This window comes from Phoca vitulina, unplaced genomic scaffold (genome assembly GCF_004348235.1).
Source record: "Phoca vitulina isolate PV1807 unplaced genomic scaffold, GSC_HSeal_1.0 scaffold12, whole genome shotgun sequence".
NCBI lineage: Eukaryota > Metazoa > Chordata > Mammalia > Carnivora > Phocidae > Phoca > Phoca vitulina.
The window spans coordinates 12,209,960-12,222,930 of NW_022589715.1; the positions used below are offsets into that span (position 1 = coordinate 12,209,960).

General features: G+C 41.4%; 1 pseudogene; it reads right to left on the reverse strand.

Moving 5' to 3' along the window:
- Window positions 1-3,448: 3,448 nt before the first annotated feature.
- On the reverse strand, window positions 3,449-5,503 carry LOC116636481 (annotated as a pseudogene).
- Window positions 5,504-12,971: the final 7,468 nt, after the last annotated feature.

Below are 12,971 nucleotides of genomic sequence, written 5' to 3' on the forward strand. Positions count from 1 at the left end.
AGATGAAAAAAGTTCTGGAGATGGATGGTGGTGATGGTTGCACAACATTATGAATATATTTAATACCACTGAACTATAGCCTTAAAAATGGTTAAGATGGTAAATTTTATGTGTATTTTACCACAATTTTTAAAATTGGGAAAAAAAAATCACTTGGGAGCTCTTAACCTGAAGCCCAGGCTGTACCTCTGACCAATTAATTACATCAGACTTTTCTGAGGGTAGGATCCAGGCATCTGTATTTTTTTTTTTTTAAGCTCTCCTGGTAATCCAAGTGGTCAAAACTGAATCCCTGCACACTAAAGGTAAAGTAGATGTCATTTCTTCCTTCTCAAACTCTTCAGGAACAACACTGTGTGAAATGTTGTGTAGGATTACCTGTACATTAAAAAAATTAAAAACCTGTATTATTGGGGCACTTGGGTGGCTCAGTTGGTTAAGTGTCTGACTCTTGATTTTGGCTCAGGTCATGATCTCCAGGGTCCTGGGATGGAGCCTTGTGTTGGGCTCTGTGCTCAGTGGGGAACCTGCTTTAGGATTTCTCTCCCTCTCCCTCTGCCCCCACTCCCCCCACCCCCCGGCACTCTCTCTCTCTCTCTCTCAAATAAATTTTTAAAAAACCTGTGTTATTTAAATGATTATTTCTCTTGTATCTTTTTTTCCACCCTTCCCCCTTTTGTACTTTCTCTCTTCCTCCCTTTCTGCCAAGTATACCTAATTGAATTTTGTCTAAGTTCAGTGTTTGTATGATGCTCTGCCTGTCCTCCATCAATTTGCCTTCCAAAGCAGAGATTCATGCCTTCCTGGCCTTTCCAGCTCCAAATTTATATCTTGTCTCAAGATCTAGTTCCAGTCCGTAACTCACCATCCCCTTCCCTTTCTTTACCTTTCATTCCATAGGTATGAACGTATGAATGAATATAGCTCTCACCTAAATCACATGCCTGAGTTGCTGCCTTAACTTCTAGCATTCCTGAGATGGGTGTGCCCATCAAGTCTGTCTGGAATCCTCATTTTCTCATATTCATTGCACATGGGTTCTCAGGGCTTAGACATGTCAGCCAATTGAAGAGAAGAAGTCTTCTTTGGGCTCTTTGAGACTAGGTGTGGTGTTAGTTGTTGACTGGGTTGGGTGTGAAAAGCAGGACGGTTAGGGGAGGTAGAAAGATGAAAGCCTCTGTGCACTAGTCTCCATGCAAAACCCCAGAGATCCACTTATGAAAGGCACAGCACCTGCCCTGAGGAAATCACAGTCTAAAGGGGACCTAGATAATTAAACAGGTGATTAAAATGCCTTATAGTAAGTGCTGTGCTAGAGGTGAGTATAGGTTTTAAGGAACCAAAACTACCATGGGGAGGTGAAGGAGGAGTCAAAGAAGGTTCTTGTAGAGGCCTTAAGTTTTAACTTATTTTTAACTTAAAAAATACACAGGTAGGGGCGCCTGGGTGGCTCAGTTGGTTAAGTGTCTGATACTTAATTTCGGCTCAGGTCATGATCTCAGGGTTGTGAGATCAAGCCCCGAGTTGGGCTCTGTGCTGGGGGTGGAGCCTACTTGAGATTCTCTCTCTCTCTCTTCCTTTCCCTCTGCCCCCCACCCGGCCTCTCTCTCTAGAAAAACAAAAACAAAAACAAACAACAACAAAAAACCCCACAGGTAACATAGATTCACCGTAGCAAATTAGAGTGAATTAAGAAAGAACATTGAAGATGAACATAAATACCTTTTTGAAAATGCTCTAACTTGTGCCAAGTTGGAGGGAGTTATGAGACCAAATGTATGATCACTCACTGATAATGGTGCTATCCATGCTTGGTGACAAGTACCTGAAAATGCTGACTGAGTGCTATTCTGAAATCAATGCTCTGTAAGAGGCAGGTCCCTGGAGAGGTAAGAGGGGGTAAACCTGGAACCCAGTCTTTAGAGGAGCTTCCCTCCATTCTCTAATTGCTGGCAACAAAAGTTACCCAACCAATGTTTTCATTAAAACATTGAGGAGTCCTTTTGTTTGGGGTATGCCTTGCACCCTATTTTATTTTTCATTGCATGTATCCCATAAGCACCAAATGTGTGTCCCCAACTACTGAGGGGTGCAGAATGCAAAAGGAGCTATGGATCAGCTGCTCCTCCATAGGGATACCAATTTTGCTAGGAACATATAAATGAACATTATATGCTCCTGAGGACAAGATTTCTTTCTGAGTATGCAATCTCAGTGCCTATGGGGTTGGCCACAGCCTAGGAATTTAAAATACGTGTTGAAAATTGAATGAATGGGGTGCCTAGGTGGCTCACTCGGTTAAGAGTCTGCCTTCGGCTCTGGTCATGATACTGGGGTTCTGGGACGGAGTCCCACATCAGGTTCCCTGCTCGGTGGGGAGTCTGCTTCTCCCTCTCCCTCCACCCCTGCTGGTGCTTTCTCTTCCTCGCTCTCTCTCAAATAAATAAATAAAATCTTAAAAAAAAAAAAAGAAAATTGAATGAATGTATGAAACAAGGAGAAAACACTGAAGTCAGTTTATGTGCTCCTTACAGATTATGTGACAGACCACAAGGGTAATAGCAACTTTTTTTGTTTTTATTAATTAATTAACTAATTTCAATTGTAGTTATTGATATACTATCATGGTTCCTGATCCAAAAGATACAAAAGACTTTTTTATATTTAAAAGTCTCACTCCTGGTTGCACAAATCTGTCAATATATTAGAAACCACTGAATTGTACACTTTAAACAGGTGAATGGTATGTGAATAAATAAATAAATAAGCTAAAAAAGGAAAAATTCTCCCTCCTATCCTCTCACCCTCATGCCTTGGCCACTCTGTTTGTTTTCCCAGAGGCAACCCTGTGACCAGTTTTCTTCTTCCAGAGATATAGAGACAGAGCTATAGAAATATGTATCTATATATTTGTTTCCTTCACACTTTTTGGTTTTTGTTTTGTTTTGTTTTGTTTTGTTGAGCAGTAAAAGGCTGTACTTTCTCCCTCTTCTGAATACAAAATCCTTGAGAAAGATGGAGTCTGACTACCGGGATGGTAGATGTAGTGGCCATGTGGCTGCAGAGGGGAGGGGCAGGCAGGCACCTGCGGTGCCAGTGAGCAGAGCTGAAGCTGTGTTGGTGGAAGGGTAGGAGATGCAGCAAACCAGAGACTGCAAGGAAGACTTCGCTTAGTTTGACATCCAGGCTCCCTGGTCTTTTGCCACTGTAAAAGGTGACAAACATACCCCAGTGTGCATAGGACTTTCTGTTTTAAAACAAGTTCCAGAAAATCCCCAGTCCCAGAACTATTAAATCATCCTAGTAGATTGATCCCCTTTCTTTTTTTTTTTTTTTTTTTCTCCCCAGGAGACGGTGAGTTTTAATTTATCTTTTCTGGATAGAGTTTTGATTTGCTCTTGAATGTTCCAGGGTGGTGAGACCAGGAGGAAGCACAGGATGTAGAGATCTATTCTGTGTAATCTTCTCCCTCGGTGCCATCTCCACTATCAACGGAGACAGCAGCATGCCTACTTGCAGAACCAAACTGGGAATTGAACTTGGAGGCCAGGTCTTCTTCAGGTTCTTTGTCTCGGGTTCAGATCAGGGGACTTGACCTCTTTTGCCATCTTTCCTATGTGACTCCTTCCAGTGGTCTTTCTTCCCTCATCTCCTGAACTACAGCTGGAGTTCCCACTTTGACCTTTTGGGCATTCATCCCACACACTGAATTTTCATCTTTCCCTGCTGGTCCTTTCTCAGACGGTTGAGCAGGAACTACCCCACCCCTTGTAGGGGGATGCTGCTCTGTGTCTGAGCTCTGAGATCCAACAGGAGGGCTAGAACTTCGCTGCACCCAAGCATTCTGCTTTGGTAGAGGAGCTGGCATTACCTTTAGACACTGTTCAGGTTTGGGAGGTTTAGAAGTTGGAGAGTGACAGTCTTCCTCTTAATTGAGTGTTTCATTTTCTAGAGACTTCTCATGCTCTCTCCTTGGTGCACTTCTGCCCGGTGGGGCTGAGGTCCCAGCCTGTGATGACTCACTTCCCGTCTTCAACTGTTCTGTTTCTTGAGTTTCTTTATTTTGCCAGCTTAGAATCTCTCCCGAGGCTGACATTCTAGTTTTGCTTCATCCAGCTAACACTATTCTGTTCCTTCTTTCCCCTGTCCCTTCTGTAGCTACTCTTCTACTTCTCCTTCTCTAGCACCTGTGTCATCAGGCTTTGCCTTTCCATAGACAGGCTGCTCGAATGGGCTGTGATGTGCTAGCAGAAGAACCATCCTCCTTGGAAGTATTCCAAGGCTTTAGACTCGGTTTGTTGGGGGCACCTCTATCATCATGCCTCTAATCATCCTGAGAGTAATCATCTCTAGAGCTCCATGACCAATCATCTCTTCTGTCATATCTGTCTTCATAGTGGTCCCTTCCTCCTCTATAGACATCATCCCAATGGTACCCACTACCAAATGCTCTTCTGCCACTGCCTATCCTAGAATCATAACCTCTGTCATAGTCTCTGCTGCTTCAGTCATCACAGTGATCCCAGCCGCCGTATCAATCCATATCCTGTTGTGGGCCATCATGGTACCACATCCCAATGCCCATTATGATATTGGCTAGAATCATAACAATCTCGCACTTGTCTCCAAAGCTATCATTGCCTCTTCTAGGCAGGTAGTCATCAAAGCTGTCTGTCTCAAGATGGGCCCTCCAGTGTGCATCTGTTTTGTCAGAATCCTGATTTTTATCTCCACCAGAAAAATGATCATTCCTGCTTTTATCCTGTGTTTGAGCAGCAAGGTCCGCTCAGATTCTCCTGCTGCCTAGAGACTCCTCATTTGAGGCTCAGGGCACTGAGCAAGGAATTCCAACTCAGGTCCTCAAACTTAGCATAACCCAAATCTTTCATCCTCTCTGGGTTGCTGGGTTCACGTGGTAAATGTACTGCACTGATATTTTTTTTTTTTTAAAGATTTTATTTATTTATTTGACAGAGAGAGACACAGTGAGAGAGGGAACACAAGCAGGGGGAGTGGGAGAAGGAGAAGCAGGCTTCCCGCTGAGCAGGGAGCCCGATGCGGGGCTCGATCCCAGGACCCTGGGATCATGACCTGAGCCGAAGGCAGACGCTTAACGACTGAGCCACCCAGGCGCCCCTGCACTGATATTTAATCGTCCAAAGAATTCCTTAACAGAGTCTTCTGTCACAGCACAGGGCACGTTCCCTAGAAAAGCAGTGAGGGTGGCAATTTGGGAAGATAGGTCTGCTCGATATTAGGTTCCTGAGCAGCCCATGGAGCAGAGGCAGGATAGAATGGTCAACTGGAGGAGTCCTATACACATGGTCATCAGTACTGTGCCAAGTGGCTGAAACATCTCCTTCCAGGTTATCTGTTTCATCAGCCCAGATGACTGGTTCAGGGACTTAGGTGCTTCCTCTACCAGTATCCCATTCTCAACCAGAAAGTCTGTTAGGAAGATAGTCTCCCCCTTCTTATTCTTCTTTTTTGCTGGGGCTGCCATGTTGGGAGAGAGAGAGAGCGACTGACCCATTTATGATTATAAAATGTCCCCCTGTATTTCTAGTAATCTTTCTTACCTTAAAGTTGACTTTACCACCGACTGGGAGAAAATATTTGCAAAAGATGTATCTGATAAAGGACTATTATCCAAAATATACAAAGGACTCCTAAAACTCAACAATTAAAATAAAGAACAATTCAATAAAAAAAATAGGCAAAAGACCTGAACAAACACCTATTTGCTATATAGAGAGAGCAAATAAGCATATAAAAACATGCTCAAATTATGTGTCATTAGGGAAATGCAAATTAAAACAAGATACCACTACACACCTATTACAGCAGCTAAAGTCCAAAACACTGACAAGACCAAATTCTGGCAAGGATGTGGAACAACAGAAACTCTAGATCATTGCTGTTGGGAATGCAAATGGTATACGCTCTTAGGAAGACGGTTTGCTGGTTTCTTACAAAACTAAATAAACTCTTACCTTTTACCCAATGGAATTCAAAACTTATGTCCACACAAGAACTTGCACATGGGTGTTAATAGCAGCTGTATTCATGATTGCCAAAACCGGGAAGCTACCAAGATGTCCTGCCGTGGGTGAACGGATAAATAAACTGGGGTCCATCCAGACAATGGAATATTACTCAGTGCTAAAAAAGAAATGAACTATTTATCAAACCATGAAATGACATGGAGGAAGCAAATGCACTTAGGATATTAATCATAATTATTTTATAGCCTGTGTCTGATATCTTCAATATCTCAATTTCCTGTGGATCTGATCTATTTCTGTGTTTTTCTTACGATTTTCTGTCACTTGGTTCTATTTGTTGACATAATTTGTAGATTTTTGTTTAAATGCTAAACACTGTGTATGAATAATTGTAGAAGCTCTATATAATGCTTTCCTTCTCCAGAGATAATTTAACTTTCTTCTGGCAGAAAGAGTAGGGGCAGGTCACCCTAATCCAATTAGGGAATACAATATTTTGACACTTTTTTTAAGGCAAATTTATTTCCACTTTGTCCTTATTTCCCTTTGTTGTGTGTCTAGAGTCTCAACTGGAGGTGTTTTTCAGAGCTCCAACTCCTTGCTGGGCCTTCACTTCCACTTTTTGACTCTCCAGCCCAATGAGACTGTTTCACTCATCAGCCTGATATCTGCCTCTTTCTGCTTGGGCTTCTCATCTCTTACCTGCATGGTGCATGGCTAAGGAATCAGCAAATGCCTTGGTGGGAAAAGGAGTTGGAATATCAGCTCACTTTTCAATAATTCTCTTTTCTCTGGGATATGAGCCCTTCCAATCCTGGCTCTCTTTCTAGCCTTGAACTCCACATTTTGTTCTGGTAGCCCTGAGACTCCTCAAAGCTCCCTGAGAGGTACTTCTCTGCTTGGGTTCTAGTCCCTGCACTTTTTTGCTTATAATTCAGCAAATGTCTCAGACAGGGAATGATGGAGAATGTTACCCTGATCTCATTATATTTTCTTTCTTTCTTATTCTTAGCCGTTTGAATCCTAGATGCCTTGGTTGCTCTCTGATACCTTCGAAATTTTGTTTTTTAAAAAAATCTAATTTACCGTCATTCTCAGTGAGATATTTGGTCTAAAACCAGCTCTTACATCAGAGCTGGAAGCAGTTGTTCAAATATTGACAGCTAAGATACAGTCTTCAGTCTGGCCCCCTTATAAAATTATGTGTGGTGTGAGGATTTGATTCTCCCACCACTTTTCTTTATTTGAACCATGTAGAACACTCGCTCTCAGAGGACACCATGTCTTTTGTTTTTGACAGGAATGAATCTTTCATATATAAATATGCAGCTTATTTTTTCTCTGTTGTTTATGAAAATCAAAATAGTATTACTTGGTGCTAATTCAATAAACACAAATGCAAGCTTAAGCCTGAGTGTCTAGGAAGTTTAGCCAGATGAGCCAATAATTATATTTAATTTTTATTAAAAAAATTATCATCCAGGGGCACCTGGGTGGCGTGGTCAGTTAAGCATACAACTTTTGGTTTTGGCTCAGGTCATGATCTCAGGGTCGTGAGACCGCCTGTCTCCCTCTGTCCCTCCCCTCTCTCTAAAATAAATAAAATAAATCTTAAAAAAAATTATCATCCAAATAAAAACACAAAATTAAAAATATTTTATTCTGTACTTGCTGACCATAAAGAATATATTGGTGGCCCCAGGAGAGAAATGATTTCATCTATGATTAGTGATATAAAGTGATACTTTGCATTTGTGTTTACTCATTGCTACCTGGTTGCTTAGATTTTTTTAAAGATTTTTTATTTATTTGAGAGAGAGACAGAGAGAGAGCACAAGCAGGGGGAGCGGCAGAGGGAGAGGGAGAAGCAGGCACCCCATTCAGCAGGGAGCCCAACGTGGGGCTCGATCCCGGGATCCCGGGATCGTGACCTGAGCCAAAGGCAGACGTTTAACCGACTGAGCTATCCGGGTGTCCCTAGATTTTTTTTTTATATGTAAATTTGTATAAATATTCTCTTTGGAAAAAAGAGGCATAACATTATAGAAAAATAGAACCAAGCTACCAAAGAGAGCCCCTGGTGTAAGTGACCCAAGAAAGTCCCTGATGCAAGTGACAGAAGGGTGTCTGGGACAAATGACCACAGCAGACACTGTGAGATTCAGGAAGAAGCAGATTGTCCCAGAGCACACTAATATTATATTACTAAATATAAATTTAACATACATCAACCACATGAGCACACAGATTGTCCCAGAGCACACTTGGCATTCCAAAATTAGTGCTGATTAATGTCTCTATTTTGCCTTAAATTGGAAGAATTACATATAAAACTACCCCCTCCCTTTCCTTCAGATAGAAAATAAAAGCAATGAAGCCCTTGAGTAAGAATTTTCCAGTGCAAGGGTCTTCATGCATTTAAGGGAATGCTCGCTGCTTTCCTGTTCTTGGCAGGCCCACAGGGGTTTGATCATGAAAAGGTAAGATTGAAGAAAAGGCACTGATATCTCTCAGCATGATGTAAAATCTTGATATCATTATGAAATAGGGTTCTTTGCAATTTATAGAGCAGTTAGGAAAAATCCTTTTTCTACTTAAGAGTTTGGCCTCTGAAAATCTCTGAGACTCAACTTCTTTTGGAGGAAGACCACATATAACTGGACACGTACACACACACACATAGCACGTGTGTGGGTATGTACGTAGGGATTTGTTCATGCATTTATGCATACATGCCTGCAGATCCCACTGTTAGAGAGATCTCCAAGGGGACCAGAAAGGATCATCTGTATCTGTCCAGGACTAGACCCAACTATGTAAATTCAGAAGTTGATAATTATCAGTTACTACCCTGGTGAAGCCTCAAGGCATTTCTTTAGACTCAGTCACTCGGATAAGGGAACAAATACTCACCATGGGTGTGGTGGACTAAAGCCTGGTCACAAATCTTCTCTCCCCTGTGGTAGCAATACACATCCCCACTATAGCCATGGCCTCTTGCTGTGATGGCTCCACTTCCCTGCCCTTTCACTTTGGACTTGGTTGTGTGGCGTACTTCGGCCACAGGGATGTTAGCAGACATATAAAAGCAGGGGTTTGAAACATGTATGTGTGGTGCAATTCTTTATCGCTAAGTAGTATTCCATCACGTGGCTATACATCCATTTGTTTATTCATTCACTAGTTGATAGACAACAGTGTTTCCAGTTTGGGCAATTATGAGAGAAGCTGCTATAAACATTCACATATGGGTCTTTGTGGGAACATATGTTTTCATTTCTCTTGGGTAAAACCCTAGGAATGGGATTGTGAGGTCATATGGTGAGTGTATGTCTAATTGTATAAAAAGTGGCCAAAATGTTTCCAAAATAGTTTTACCATTTTGCATTTGGACCAACAATGTATGAGAGTTCCAACTGCTCTACATCCTCAACAGCACTTGCTCCTTTTTTTTTTCAAAGAGCTGTTCCAATAGACATGGAGCGATCTCATTGTGTGTACTGCTTTGAGGCAAATTGTTCGTGCTAGACTCAGGCACAGATATAATTGATTACTCTCATAGCACTTGTGCTAGATTGGATTTTTGCTCTCTGAAATCCTATGCCCACATCCTTCGTCATGTGACTTTGAAGTTTCTCTCACTAGTGGCAAGGCATATTTTCCTGCTTCGTTGATGCTGGGCCTGGTCAAAGGCTCACTTAGCCAACGGAATGTGAATGGAAGTGACAGCGCTGCCGTTCTGACTCCAGGTTTTAATAGGCCCTGTAAATTTCCACTCATCTTTCTTCTGTTTCTGCCATTGCCTTAAGGAAGATGTGTTCCGCGGGCGCCTGGGTGGCTCAGTTGGTTAAGTGTCCAATTCTTGCTTTTGGCTCAGGTCCTGATCTCAGGATCATGGGATTGAGCCCCACGTCAGGCTCTGTGCTGAGTGTACAGCCTGCTTGAGACTCTCTTGCCCTCTTTCTCTCCCCTCCTCCTGCTTGCTCTCTCTTTAAATGAATGAATGAATGAATGAATGAATAAAATCTTAAAAAAAAAAAAAGATTCTCTCTTTTCTCTCTCCCTTTGCCCCTCCTCTCTCTCTCTCTCTCAAAAAAAAAAAAAAAAAGACGTGTTCTTGCTAGACCAACCCCCCAGGTGAAGGGTATGAGTTCCATATATGTATAAATGTTACACAAGCACATCAAAGGAATCTCAAAATCATTAGTCATCACGGAATTGCAAACCAAAACCACAAAGAAATACCACCACATACTCACTAGAAAAACAAAAATTAAAAGACTAACAATATCAAATGTTGTTGACGATATGAAAGAACTAGAACTCTCATATGCCACTGGTAGGGGTATAAAATGAAACCACTTTGGAACATGGTTTGGCTTATTGGACATTTATGTCTTTTTTAGTGATATTGCAAGTCAAAGCATTTACAAAGGGAAGAATTTATATGGGTGGGCACCCAACAGAGTTTGCCACACAGTGAAATATACAGTGCTGTATCAGTTGACTATTGCCATAATAATGCCATGTAAGAAACCATCCCCAAATGCAATGGCTTAAAACAACAGAAATTTATACCCTCACACCCTTCACGTGGGGATTGACTGATCTAGGCAGAGCACAAATACTATTTGGCAGATTCATATAAATTTAACATACATCAACCACATGAGCCAATAATTCCACTTCTAGGGTTTACTCAAGAGAAATAAAAACCTACACTTACATAGAGACTTGTATATGCAGGTTCATAGCAGCTTTATCTTCAATAGCCCCAAATTAGAAGTATCTCAATGTATACCAACAGGCAATGGAATTCGACTCAGCAATAAAAATGAAGAAAGTGTTGCTACATGTGAGAACATGGATGAATTTTAAAACATTATATTAGTGAAAGAAACCAGACACAAAGAGTATATACTGTACAATTACATTAAAAATTCTAGAAAATCTATTGTGACAGAAGACAGATCAGTGATTACCCGGGCCCTGGGGTGGAAGAAGGACCTATGAGGAGATACAAGGAAGCTCTCAGGCATGGCGGGAATGTTCTGTTACCTTGGCTGGTGTATACATCTGTTGAAACTTATCCAAGCAGGCACTTTCTATAGGTACACGTATTAAACTGCAATAGTGTGGATTACAAATTCTCTCCTTCATCCTCACCAGCAGAACCCTAGTTTTATTCAGAGTGGCAGTATGCTTCCTTTTTAGCTCTGGATGACTATTTGACATGTTCTTGGCCTGTGAAAGGTAAGCAGAAGTCCCTTACTGGGGCTTTGAGGAAAGCTCTTGACAGAGGGCAAATTCAGGCAGCACCAGGTACAGACTTTCTCTGCTAATAGACTGAGCCTATGATTCGAAATCACTGACCTCTTTTGCTCACCTTCTAGACCATGCTCAGTTTTAGAATTTGAATTCTAAACTTGGCAACCCTGGCTCAGATACCTAAGCATCAGCTTCTTCTCCTGGCTCAGGTTCATTGATCAGCTATCCTGCCTGGTTCCAGCTACTCTTACACTTCCCTGAGGAACTCACACTCATAGTCCAGGGTTCCCATGCAGCCACCATGACTCTCCATGCTGTCCCCAAACTGGCAGGTTCTCTCTTCACCCCTTCAAGTTCTTTTCCTAGTCAGCTGACCCTGACTCATGATTATGACTCCTCTTTTTCCAAAATGGAAATATTCACATGTTTTTTTCTGAGTATAAACTGTGACTGTCCTTACTGGCATTTTCCACCACTGAGCTCTTCTGTCTGTGCCTTTTCCTCATGGCATTTACTTTGTTTTCATAATATAAGTATATGTGTGATTATTAAAGTAGTGTCGGTCTCCTTAACTAGAGAAATGTTAAGCTTCAGAAGGGCAGGGACCATGCCTGTTTTGTTCACAACCTTATTCCCATAGTACTTGCTAAATGGTAATGAATAAATGAATAAACAAAACTTCCACATCAATTGTAGGTGGCAAGCAGACTCCTAATTCATTAGCTCAGATTACAGTTCATGCCATGATCATTTTTTGAAAAAGTTAAAAAAAACATGAAGACTAGGTTCACTAACCTATACACACTAGCTAATTTCAAATGGGCCATTACAAATAGTCAACAATCATTTTTCAGCTCCTGTTAATTTTTTTGACACCTTTCTTATATTATGTACTAAATATCACTTTGGCAGGAAATCTTATTTTCTGTTTTATTGAGTAAATCATGATCAGCTAGTTTGAACTCTCTCACCTATTTTTTCTTTCAAAGTAAGTTATTCTTTAGGGGTACTTCTTCAACTTTCAACATGGACGGCATGCCTCTGCTTTCCTGGATACTCTGGGATCTTGCTTCCTTAATCAACCCCTTGGATCTACAGCAACTACAATCTCCCTTTCCATTTGTCTCTTTCCATTCTGTCCTGTTGAATGAATTCATTCATTCATTCAACAAATATTTATCAAATACTAAACACCTTGCTTTGTTTTAGGCTCTATTTAGGAATATATTGATGAGCAAATCCTCATTAGAACTTATATAGGAGTAGAAGGGGACAGACAATAAACAAAACAGATATATATATTACGTATTTTAAAGTCTAAGGAGAGAAATAAAGCAGGGGAGTAGTTTAGGAAGTGATCTGTGGGAGATGTTTCAATTTTAAAAAGGGTGGTCAGGAGAGGCTTCACTGGGAAGGTAACAGAGCCTTGAAAGAAGTGAAGATATCTGGGTGTTAGGGGCTGAATTGTGTACCCTCCCCCATTTCCAAATTCCTATGAAGTCCTTACCCCCTGAGTACCTCTGACTGTAACTGTATTTGGAGATAAGGCCTTTAAGGTGATTCAGTTAAAATGACGCCTAATGAGGGTTATGACCTGGCCTATGGGGCAGGAAAACCAGTGAAAAGTGTTTTGGCAGGGAAGACTGAGTTACTGGGTTAAATATAGCTGATCAGATGAAGACAGAATTGTCTTTTTAG